The 11,512-nt window shown below is 47.6% G+C and overlaps 1 long non-coding RNA gene across 3 annotated transcripts; it reads left to right on the top strand.

The window, feature by feature from the left end:
* Window positions 1-29: 29 nt before the first annotated feature.
* LOC121140776 lies at window positions 30-5,671 on the top strand. 3 transcript variants are annotated; one of them, XR_005877681.1, is made up of 5 exons: window positions 30-423; window positions 2,202-2,376; window positions 2,841-3,033; window positions 4,571-4,803; window positions 5,422-5,671. It is a non-coding gene; the product is annotated as an uncharacterized LOC121140776 (long non-coding RNA). The 3 variants fall into 3 exon arrangements; XR_005877680.1 differs by having other exon boundaries at window positions 33-423; window positions 4,566-4,803; XR_005877682.1 differs by lacking the exon at window positions 2,202-2,376 and having other exon boundaries at window positions 32-423; window positions 4,566-4,803.
* The last annotated feature ends 5,841 nt before the right edge of the window (window positions 5,672-11,512 follow it).

Raw genomic sequence — 11,512 nt, 5'->3', positions numbered from 1 at the left:
CCCTGGAGGCGAGCCAAGATGCCTCCTCAGACACCTGAGCTACTTGGGGCTACTCCTCATCCTAACCAATAGGAGGCTGAAAAGAGCTGGCTAATGACCTCTTCTAAGGAGCAACTCCATAGGGCTGCACCGAGCTGCCCTTTAACCGCTTTCCTTACCCCAAAATGTTGACAGCTCTCCACTGGGAAGTGATACACCCCCTGAACGTCTTTTTGCTTCTAGGAACTGTGGTGGTGTTGACTCTGTCATCCACTTATGATCACTACAACCAGCTCAGCATTTTGGGGAGGTGGAGGCTGGAGAATCAGAAGTTCAAGATCACCCTTCGTGACTGATTGAGTTTGAGGCTGGCCTGGAATTCAAACAAACAAACCAAACTTCCTCTACCTGCAGAATAGCCATGGTGAAGAACACAGTGTCCGGGTAAGGGACAAGGAAGAACCCCCTCCCTGCCCAAGACCCTGTTCTCTGCATCGGGCCTTCCCTGCACTCTGGGAGCCACTCCCAAAGCTCTCCATCTCAGCCGGCATGCTCTGCTTCCTCTCTCAAAGCTGGAGGCTCGGGTCTGAGTGCCCATGTCCCACACTTCCTACAAGTCCCTTTCCTCTCTGCATTGTTGCTCCTTCACTAGCTGGGCGTGATTTGAGACTCATAAGTCAGCAAGAGGCTAAAAAGAATTAATGTGTGTGATTCTCAGCCTTGACTTCTCGCGGCCACTTCTTAGCAGGGCTGCACAGTCGTCCTTTGCTGGCTGCCTAGTCAGATCTCAGCCATAGACTAGATAAAGAGGAAACCATGGGAGTCAAGACCCTCAGCAGCCCTACTGTGGCTTACCTGCTTCTTAGCTCTGGCCAAGGGCCTGTGGGCTCCCCACTAGTGACAAATCGACTTGTTGGAGGACTCCGGCAGCTACAGCCTAGAAGCTTCATGTCCAGCCTGTGCCATCAGACTGCCCCCACGCCCTCACCCCTGCCACTAACTGTGCCCTACCCAGTAAAGCAATTTCCTCTTTGCAGAGTCCAATAGCCCCTCCTTCTGCTGGAGCCCCCTGCCACTTTGGTCTTTTTCCGTGCACCTGGCACCTGGTCACAAGTCCAGGGTCACTTTTTACTTCCTGCTGTATGCTAAGCAGTAGGCATTGTTCTGGACCCCAGCAATGGTCACACACCACCCTTGGGTCCCAAACATACTAAAAAGAACACAAAAGCAAGGCAAATGGTCAAGGAGAGGAATCAAGCAGTAGGAGATTAGAGAGAACAACATTTGCTTTGGATGAAGAGACCCTAGAAGGCTCCGTGGAGAGAGCAGGCTCTGACCTGCACCTTCCGTGGGGTGCACGGAAGAAGGACCTCTCAACCTGCACCAGCACACTATCACGAGCTGTGTTCTAGCGGTAGTCTACAACCAGAGACGCAGATGCAGCACGGGGGAGGGGAGTGCTTAAAAACCGTGGCGTGACCTTGCTTAGTAACATCTACCTTCTAGGCCACACGTCCTTGCTTCAATTACCAGAGTCCCCACAAACCCTGCATCCCCCAGCATAGGCTCCTGCAGACAGGGATGGGGTGTCGCGGCATATTTATGCAACACAGCACTCAGGACCGAGGCAGGAAGATCACAAACTTAAGGCCAGCCTGGGCTCAAGAAAATGACAAAAACTGGAATGGAGAGAAGGAGAGAAGGAGAAGAGAAGAAGTGTTGGGCTTCAAACCAAAGCTCGGTGCTGGGGGGGAATCTGAAAGGAAGGTGAGACAAGCAGCGTCCCACAGAGTTCGTGTGGCCTCGCTTAACAGCGGGGGAAACTGAGGCTCAAAGAGGCCATGACTTGCCCTAAGTCATTAAGAGTGCAGCAGATGTAGAGTGCCCAGTGATTGATCAATGGGAAGCTGTCATCTGAACCCACTCCTTCCTGCCTGGCATCAATACAGAAGTAGCCATCAGCTACCTCAAATCCAGGTCTCCAGGACCGCAGGAAGTAGGATGCCCCTCGTGTCTCTCCTCAGCAGGTGGCAACAGGCCTGTTCATGGCACAGGAAAGGACTTGCTGCGCCCCCCCCCACCATGTTGAAGGGTGGACTGAGGGGCAGCCAGTGCCTGGCAAGCTTCCAGCTGACCTCACCAGGTGGGAAGAGCACGCTCGAGGAAAGGAGAGCAGTCCCTTCTGGTGGCGCAGCCCCTTACAGTTTATAATGCCCTTACAGACGACTTAGAAGTGTTGGCCAGTCCTATCTAGAGTGGTAAGTCACCTGACGTGTGGAGGAGCCTGAAGAAAGAGAGGAGTGGTTACAGAGAGCGCTTTCAGTCAAGACAAACCCGGCTGTGCCTTCTCCTGCAGGCCCACTCAGGAAACCACAATGGACGTGTTTATCCCAAAAGGTGAAATCCCTGGAGTCGCTCTCCAAGCCCAAAAAGCCTAAGCAAAGAATTCTCCCTCTTGTCTGCCTCTTTCCGGTTCTCTGACTGCTCACTGCCAATTCCACTGGGAAGCCACTGGTTAATCTGATAATATAAATCCTAGATAAACAGTCTGGTAAATTCCTCAGGGCTGGTTCCTGAGACTGCTTCCTGCTCCTACCTTTCCTCTACTTCCCACCCTCTGCCCTAAGTCCTCCCTTCCCTGCTCAAGAGCCATCCCTGGCTCCCTAGTTCCTTCAGAAGTCACCCCATCCCACTGATGTGCTTCAAGTCGATGCTGCTCTTCCCAGCATCCCTTGTGGCCTCAACTGTCAAAGTCCCCCTTTCTGTACGCTTCCTTATCAGTCAAAAATGCCCCCTGCTGTTTCCTAAACACACTTCTAACCCCTGCCTCTGTCAGAGTTATTTTCTCTCATTTCTTCCAGCCAGCTCCTCCTTGGTCCTCAAAGCCCTGACCCAAAGCTGTTTCCAGAAACTTCTCCCTTATCTGCCCATTGAAATGTGCCTTCTGCCAACCAGAAGCTCTTTTCTCCTGACCTTAACAAGGACTCTTCTGTATTGTGACTGTCACCTGGACTGACAGGAAGGACCTGGTCTCCAGGGTTAGACAGCCTGGAGGTAAGCTTCGGGAACATGAGTGTGCACGGCTCTGAGTGTTCCTTGCTGGCACTTGAGGCAATGTGGACACCTAAAAGAGGAGCTTGGAGTCTTAATTTTGGAAGTGAGGGCATTGGAGTTTAGGTTCTTCTAGGGAGCAGCTCTGGGCACAGGCAGAGTTCTGGACTGGGCGTCCTAAGCAGCAGCCTTGCTCTGTGTCCCAGAACTAATGTGTCCCAGGGGCTATGGAGCACCGTGTGCACGGGGGTGTGGGGAGCGAGAGTGGGGCACCGTGCTCCTTTCCTAGCTGCTCGCTTGTGCCCTCAGGGCCTCCATGGCTTCCCCGTCAAATGGAGAACATTGGCCTCAGAATCAAAGTCCCTTCTCCAGTGCCCTGACCTCAGATCTCCTGATGCCCATAGCAGGCAAAGTGACACAGAGATTGACACAGTGACTTGGAGTTCAGAAACACAGTCCGGCCTTTTAAACCCTTCAACAAATATTTGTGGAACACTCTACTTCTACAACACTAGGGCCATTCTAGAAAGCCCTTGAACTCAGAGGCTCCACAGGAAGGTCCCTCCTCTTAACCCTGCCTAGTGAGGCTACAGCTGCCTCAGGTTACTCTGAGTGCCAGGGGCCTGGAGTGAAAACTAATCCTTTGCCATTCTCCCTGGGGCCACTATGATGATTCCGAGTGACACAGTGGCTGGGAAAGCGGCGGAGCCCAGGGGGAAGGGCTTGTTGTTATTGCTACCCTGGGTTATTTGTGAAGAGAAAATGAGAACCCAATCCCATCCCTCTCCTCCCCCAGAGCCCTACTTCCTTCTTGCTTCCGCAGTCCACCTGGCTGTGTCTAAAGACACAAATCCTCTCCCACACCTGAACCCACCAGATTAAGTCTCCTACCTTCCCGGGTATCACTGTCTAATCCCTAAGTCCTTTCTCACCAGTCTCCTGTCGTCTCAGGGAGAATCAAATCCCTTTAGAATGAGGTGGCCCAGTTAGCTGAAAAAGGAGAGGCTGGGGGCAGGGAGCTGGGACCTCTGGACTACCTCAGAGGAGCCTGAAGGACAGGAAGGGTCTCAAGGGCCTTACTTCAATCTGGCACTAACTGGCAAGAGGCCGGAGACTTGACTTCCCTGGGGGAAAGTGGGCTACCCACACTCCACACTAGAGACTCAGGAAACAGAACAGTGGCCCCCCCACTCAGGACTAGATCACCTGGTTCTGTCACCTAACAAGTTAGCTGTCACCCTCCCCAGTGTCCTATTGTCTCATCGGCTGGGGTGAAGTTCAGTGAACTAGTTTCTCAAAAGTGCCTAGAGTCTAGAGAAGCAGAGGCTTTTGTCTGGGTGCACTTCTTGTTTCCTGCCCCAGAGGTTCTGTAAGAGCCCCCGTACTCTAGGAGAACCTGTCCTGCTCCTGTCTTGAGACTGAAGTGACCCTGACCCCCATGCTTGTCTCATTCTGTTTTCTGCTCCTTGTGGCACTTAGCTGTGGTCTGAAATGCTGTTACGGTGCATGTGGTTGGTTTACTCTCTGTTCTCAAGGGCAGGAGCTACTGTGGGTCAGGGCCGCTGCCGTATGCCCAATGGACTGGCAAAGAAAGGGGCAGGACTCTCCTCCCAGCAGGTGACGAGTGGCCGCTGCTGCTCTCCACCCGACCTGTGTGATCCTGGGACTCGGTAACCCTCTCTGGGCACCCAGGTGAGCAGAGGGAGCTGTGTGATGACAATCAAGAAGCAGTCAACGATTCTCCTGTTTCATTTTGGCTCTCAAGTCTCCAAGGTGAGGTGGCTTCCTCCCCTCCTAGCCCAACTGTCTCTTGCTGGCACTGAATCTCAGGCCTCTTGGCCTGGGACTTGATGCTGTGAGCTGGGCATTTCTTCCCATGAGACCTTTTCTGTATAAAACAACACACTGAACCAGGCATTCCAAGGTGGTTTCCCCTGGGACTGGGCCGCCACCTGGTGGTACTGTGCTGGCAGTGGCCCTTACTGAGCATTAGTGCTTATAACCTGCAAGTGGATTTGTATCCTTGCCTTCCCCTGTCCCCAGCCCGCACCATGGTCCATGACAGGTCCCACACACTCCCATGACATTTACGTAGCTAATAGGTGGTGGAGGAACTCACTTCACAGTAAAGGGGGCCATTAGAAGGGAGCTCCTAGGGGGCTCGCTGGCCTGACTGTGTTCCCCATTTCTGAACCCATCCTCCCATCTGCCATTGGGGAACATATCTCTTGCCTCACCCTGCATATTCCTACAGCTTTAAGGCTTAAGAGTGTTGTGCTGAAATTCCAAACCCCCAAATCACCAAGAGACCCAATCTGATGCAAAAGCAAAGACTCTTTAATAATTTAACAAGCTAACTGTATTAACGCGGTTCCTCCATCTGTTCAACAGGGAGGGTGGAGCAAGAAGAACCCAGAAGGACCACAGAGCAGGAAATTTATTGGGTGGAGCAAGAGGATGGTCTGGAGTCCACAACAGTCTCAGGATTGGTGCACTTCTGGGCTTGGACAAGCTGTCCTGTGTTGATTGGTCAACTGGTTGCTATGGCCTATAGGCCCTCCCAGAGCGGATGCTATGCTTTATAAGCCACTGTTACCATAACGCACATCCAGATCCTATAAAGCCCATGCAGAACCCGCCAGCTAGCTTCTGATTGGTTCCTTGCCACATGGAGGGTATCTGACCTCCTAGTGACTAGGAGGCTGGGCAAGGTCAGGAAGCTCAGCACCTGTTGCTGAGTCAGAGGCCTGCATCTTGCTGGGTCTTTGCTGCAGCCTGTCATGGCTACTAAAGCAGGGAGCTGAGTGAGGGTCTAGTCCCTTCATTCCCCCCTTCTAGAAGTACCAGTGACAGGGCCCAATCATGAGTCTTGCCTACTAGGGACTCAAAGGGGTGGTAACGGGCCCTAAGAGTCATTAGCTGTTAGATTTTTCTAGGGGAGTGACATTTGTATCTATTGTCATTGTGTCCCCTATGTAAGGGAGTTTCCTTTTGACTTAGCAGTTCAACCAGGGAAAAGGGGCGACGTATTCTTTTCTATGGCTACTTCCTGCTGACATAGGGGCATTGTCGTCAGGGGTCCAAGCATGCTAAAATGCTAGTCAAAAGCAAAGAGGGAATTCAGGCTATGGGGTACTTTTCAGACGCATCTGGCTCGCAGACTCTGTTGAAGAGACAGGGAGTGTTCACATCGGCTGGACTGGTTCACATCAACAGCTCACAGTCTTTAGGAGCAGGTTCTTGTCAGCAACTGATGCTTGGATGTGTTTGGCAGAAGTGGAAACCTGTTGAGATACGTGCAAACTAGGAATAGAAGTTAAAATCTATGTACTTAATCGGAACTTTTAGGTCCATAGTCTCAGTAATCAGGACGGGCAGGAGTCCCAAGACCAGGAGAGAGAAAATCCCATCCTCAGGAACAGACAGGTGGGATAACAAAAGCTGTACTTATCTGGAATCCTTTTGACCTGTAAGAAGTGGATCCAAACTTTATGATTTTTGATCCTCTGAAGCCTACATGAACTTTATTATACAAAAGGACATAAAAGCTTTAGCTATATTAGCATTACCATTCTGTACCAAAATCCATATTATAGAAAAAGTAGATATCTGTAAAACAGCAGGAATAGACTTGTACCTTTGAGTCCTAGCAAAAACTACAGCTTTGGGTTAGAAGCATGTACAATTTTCTTCTGTCCAGCAAGAATACAGGTATAGATTGGACAGAGACGCCTTTAAGTTTATACTTAGATGACAACCAAAATAAATCTAAAACCTTGATCTTGTGACTGAACAGCAGGTAGTCACTGCTCTACCAGCTTATCAGAACTCTATTAAAGGTTAAATTCTGAACTTTCACATCATAGAAGGGGAAACAATCTAAAATAATTTATATAACTTAAATTATCTTAAATCATTTTTATACCCTTAAAACCTTCATGCGCTTACATTCTCAGATCCTTATTTAGGAGCCGTATCAAGGCTTGATTTTAACATTTATAAAATGAGCTACCAAACTGGCTATAGCTTGTGGAAGGATTTGGCTGCCTGACGCTGTCAAGCTGACAAAGTTATAGCTAGCCTAACCATCAATACTATCGGAGATCTGAGAAGGATAAATTCTGTGAAACTTCCAAATCTATTAAAAATGACAGAAACCAGTTCATATACAGTTAGCCATACCCAAGTCTCCATAGTGTTAGAGACAGAAGTCAATCTTCTCCAGGCCCATAAGGTGAGAGTGCTTTCCTCTCTGTGGAAGAGGAACATGGAAAAGACTGACCTTGTTTTGTCTAGGCAAAAGTGGTGCAACCAATTCTCCAGTGTCCTGCAGCTTGTCCACAGTCTGAGCTGGGTCCTGGCAGCAGGTGTTGCATTTGAGCATCTCGCTCACTGGTCAGCGTCATCATACTCCAGGTGCAGACATCATGGTGCCCTGTAATCTTCTTTGGAGACTTTACGTCACTGTCAGGATCTGGGAGTCTCTGATGTTATAAGACTTTTTAATCAACATTTTAAATGCTATATTCTGCAGATCTCTAAAGTATTAAGAGGGTTTCCTAGGTAAATCCGAATAGGCAACTTTGCTTTTAGTTACTTGCTTTAAGTTTAATTTTTAAAAAACATGGCCGGGCGTTGGTGGCACACGCCTTTAATCCCAGCACTTGGGAGGCAGAGGCAGGCGGATCTCTGTAGTTCGAGGCCAGCCTGGTCTACCGAGTGAGTTCCAGGACAGTCTCCAAAACAATACAGAGAAACCCTGTCTCGAAAAACCAAAAAAACAAAAAACATATACAGGGGACTAAGTAAGGTTTACCCCTGTAATTAATCATATCAGTACTTAGCATGACTACAATTAACACACTTGATCATTTAAAAGGATGGCTAGTAACTTGTATTTATTAACATCTTACAATACAATAGATTAGCAGCTTTTATAAAACTAGGATTTTACACTGTCAGGTTTAACTTTAAAAATAATTATTTTGAATTGAAGCTCTTTTTAGGGAAACATGAAACATCTATATGACTCAGTTTATCTAAATAGCTTAAGCTTAACAAAAGACGAGGAGGCTGGACATACATTCTTAAGTCTGAATAGACCTTGAGTAAGGGAAGGGCCTTTTAAGTTACTGGTTTTTAACTCTTTTAGCGCTTTGACCTTTTAAAGGAGTTTCCTATGTTGTGGTGATCTCATATTACAATATTTTCCTGTTGTTATCAATGTAAACATTTGACATGCAGGTGGTCCTAGGCTATCCTTAATAGCAAAATTTTTTTCAACCCCCAAAGGACTGAGATCCATGGTCTTAGAAGCTATTCCAAGCCCTTTTTAAGACTTAGGTCATTGCCTTACTACATCACAAGAAATAAACATCCCAATTTCTGTTTAGTATATGGTTTTTATAAATTTAGCTTTTTAATTTAAGTACAAATATTAACAATATAAAGATTTTATAAGCACGAATATCCCATAGCCTTATGAATTTAAATATTTTAAAAACTGTTCTTAAAAAAATTAAAAATCTCACCAGGCTGTGGTGGCACATGCCTTTAATCCCAGCACTTGGGAAGCAGAGGCAGGTGGATCTCTGTGAGTTTGAGACCAGCCTGGTCTACAAGAACTAGTTACAGAACAGACTCCAAAGCTGCAGAGAAACCCTGTCTCAGAAACAAAACAAAACAAAATTTAAAAATCTTTCAATGTCTTCCTGAAATATCAAAAATAAAATACCCCTTATGCCTTTAAAACCATTATCACCTGGGTTACTGTTAAATTACAAAGTTTAGCATTCTTGTGTATAAAAGCACTGAGGTGTAGCATTAACATTTTAAATTCTAATTTTTTAAAAATAAAAACCTTGCCGGGCGTTGGTGGCGCACGCCTTTAATCCCAGCACTCGGGAGGCAGAGGCAGGCGGATCTCTGTGAGTTCGAGACCAGCCTGGACTACCAAGCGAGTTCCAGGACAGCCTCCAAAAGCCACAGAGAAACCCTGTCTCGAAAAACCAAATAAATAAATAAATAAATAAATAAATAAATAAATAAATAAATAAAATAAAAACCTTGTTTTTAGGATGGTACATGAAAAAATCTATCTTAATCTAAACTCCCTTGGAGATCTGTTGTTACCTCCTAACTAGGCCCCCTCCATGTGGTCACCCTCAATCAAGACATTAAGATGGCAGTTGAAGTATCTTTTTCAACTCCAGAAAAATGGCTACTAGTCATGTAGCTGGATAAAAAAGGCAGCAACCCACACCATTTCTGTTTTAGCTCATGCTTGCAACAAAACTTATGATTACACCAGAAAACACAGATAGAACTTTCTAACAAAACAAGCATACACAATTTTCTTTTGAGAGATAAAACTTTTTTATATTTCTGATTCTTTTTTTCCCTTTTTAAAATTTAAATTAGAAAGAAGCTTGTATTACATGTCATTCCCAGTTCCCTTTCCCTCCCCTCCTCCCCTGCCCCCTACTGGCCTCCTATCCCATCCCCTTTCTGCTCCCCAGGGAGGGTGAGGCTTTCCATGGGGGATCTTCAAAGTCTGTCATATCATTTGGAGCAGGGCCTAGACCCTCCCCCATGTGTCTAGGCTGAGAGAGTATCCCTCTATGTGGAGTGGGCTCCCAAAGTCCATACATGTACTAGGGATGAATACTGATCCACTACCAGAGGCCACACAGATTAACCAGACCTCCAAACTGACATCCTCATTCAGGGGGTCTGGAACAATCCTATGCTGGTTTCCCAGCTATCGGTCTGGGGTCCTTGAGCTCCCCCTTGTTCAGGTCAGCTGCTTCTGTGGGTTTCTCCAGCTTGGTCTTGACCCCTTTGCTCATCACTCCTCCCTCTCTGCAAGTGGGTTCCAGAGTTCAGTTCATTGTTCATCTGTGGGTCTCTGCTTCTGCTTCCATCAGGTACTGGATGAACACTCTAGGATGGCATATAAGGTAGTCGTCAATCTCACTATCAGAGAAGGGCATTTAAAATAAACAAAACTTCTTAACCAGAATTGACTTAATATGGTCAAAATTGTAACGTATATTACCAATTTTTTTATATTCAGTCTTTGCAGGCATGAGAAGCCACAGCAAATAGTTCACATCCTCCTCTGCCCTACAACATTATATACACCTTCAGTCTTTTTCTCTGATTCCCTTAGACATTCTTAGTTTAGACAAATTTCTCTTTTCCTTTTCCCTCTTTATTATTTTAGTCTCCTACCTTTTCTTTCATTTTTCAGTCAACACAAAAACCTTTACCAAAGTCCTTCTTGTGGTTTCAATAACTTTAAACATGTATTAACATATTAAAAGCTGTACCTTGGCCGTTCTGCTTAAGTCGGCTGCAAGGGAAAGCCACGTCCTGGCGCTAGGACCCAGTGGGGGAAGACTGATCCAAGGTATAGGGGGAAGAAAGACCCCCACCCACACCATACCACTAACGTACTGCATGCAGGTGCTTGCAGACGGAGAGGGGGGTGGGGACGCGCCTTTGCTGATCAAGCCCACCACAACTGGGGCTATCCAGGGAAGGGCGAGGCTTGTGCCCAGAGTCACCTCCATGCTGCCCGGATTTGGCAAGCACTGTTGCTGGCAGGGCTGTAACTTCCAGCCAGAAGTTGAGATGTCTCTCAGCTGCCCCAGGCCTGTCTTTATTAGGCACATCTGCCAAGGCCCTCTTAGCCTGTTTCCTGGAGGTTTTACTAGCGTACCAGAGACAGTAAAACATGAAAGAGCATATGCTTAAACAGACACAGAACACAGAACTTTTCCAGGGAAACAGAGTTACTTGATGTGGCACAGCAAGACTCAATGGAAGGGGGGTCGTGGTGGGTCTTGGGGATCCCGAGCGAGCCCCCAATGTCGTGCACAAATTCTGAACCCCTAAATCACCAAGAGACCCAATCTCATGCAAAAGCAAAGACTCTTTAATAATTTAGCAAGCTAACTGTATTAACTCGGCTCCTCCATCTGTTCAACAGGGCAGGTGGAGCAAGAAGGACCCAGAAGGACTGCAGGGCAGGAAATTTATTGGGTGGAGCAAGAGGATGGTCTGGAGTCCACAACAGTCTCAGGATTGGTGCATTTCTGGGCTTGGACAAGCTGTCCTGTGTTGATTGGTCAACTGGTTGCTATGGCCTATAGGCCCTCCCAGAGCGGATGCTATGCTTTATAAGCCACTGTTACCATAACGCACATCCAGATCCTATAAAGCCCATCCAGAACCCGCCAGCTAGCTTCTGATTGGTTCCTTGCCACATGGAGGGTATCTGACCTCCTAGTGACTAGGAGGCTGGGCAAGGTCAGGAAGCTATCCTGTCTATCCATCCCTGGGAGCAGGTGGTGTCTGTCTAGTTCCCAGTCCACTCCAGGTGGGGCCAATGTCCTAGACTCCTTGCAGCCAGTGTCCTAGACTTAGCTGCTCCCTTTCCTGGGCTCATTCCCCTTGGGAACACTGCTGTTTCATACAC

This window comes from Mesocricetus auratus, unplaced genomic scaffold, assembly GCF_017639785.1.
Source record: "Mesocricetus auratus isolate SY011 unplaced genomic scaffold, BCM_Maur_2.0 Super-Scaffold_100006, whole genome shotgun sequence".
Taxonomy (NCBI): Eukaryota; Metazoa; Chordata; class Mammalia; order Rodentia; family Cricetidae; genus Mesocricetus; species Mesocricetus auratus.
This window is presented reverse-complemented; position numbering and strand designations above follow the sequence as displayed.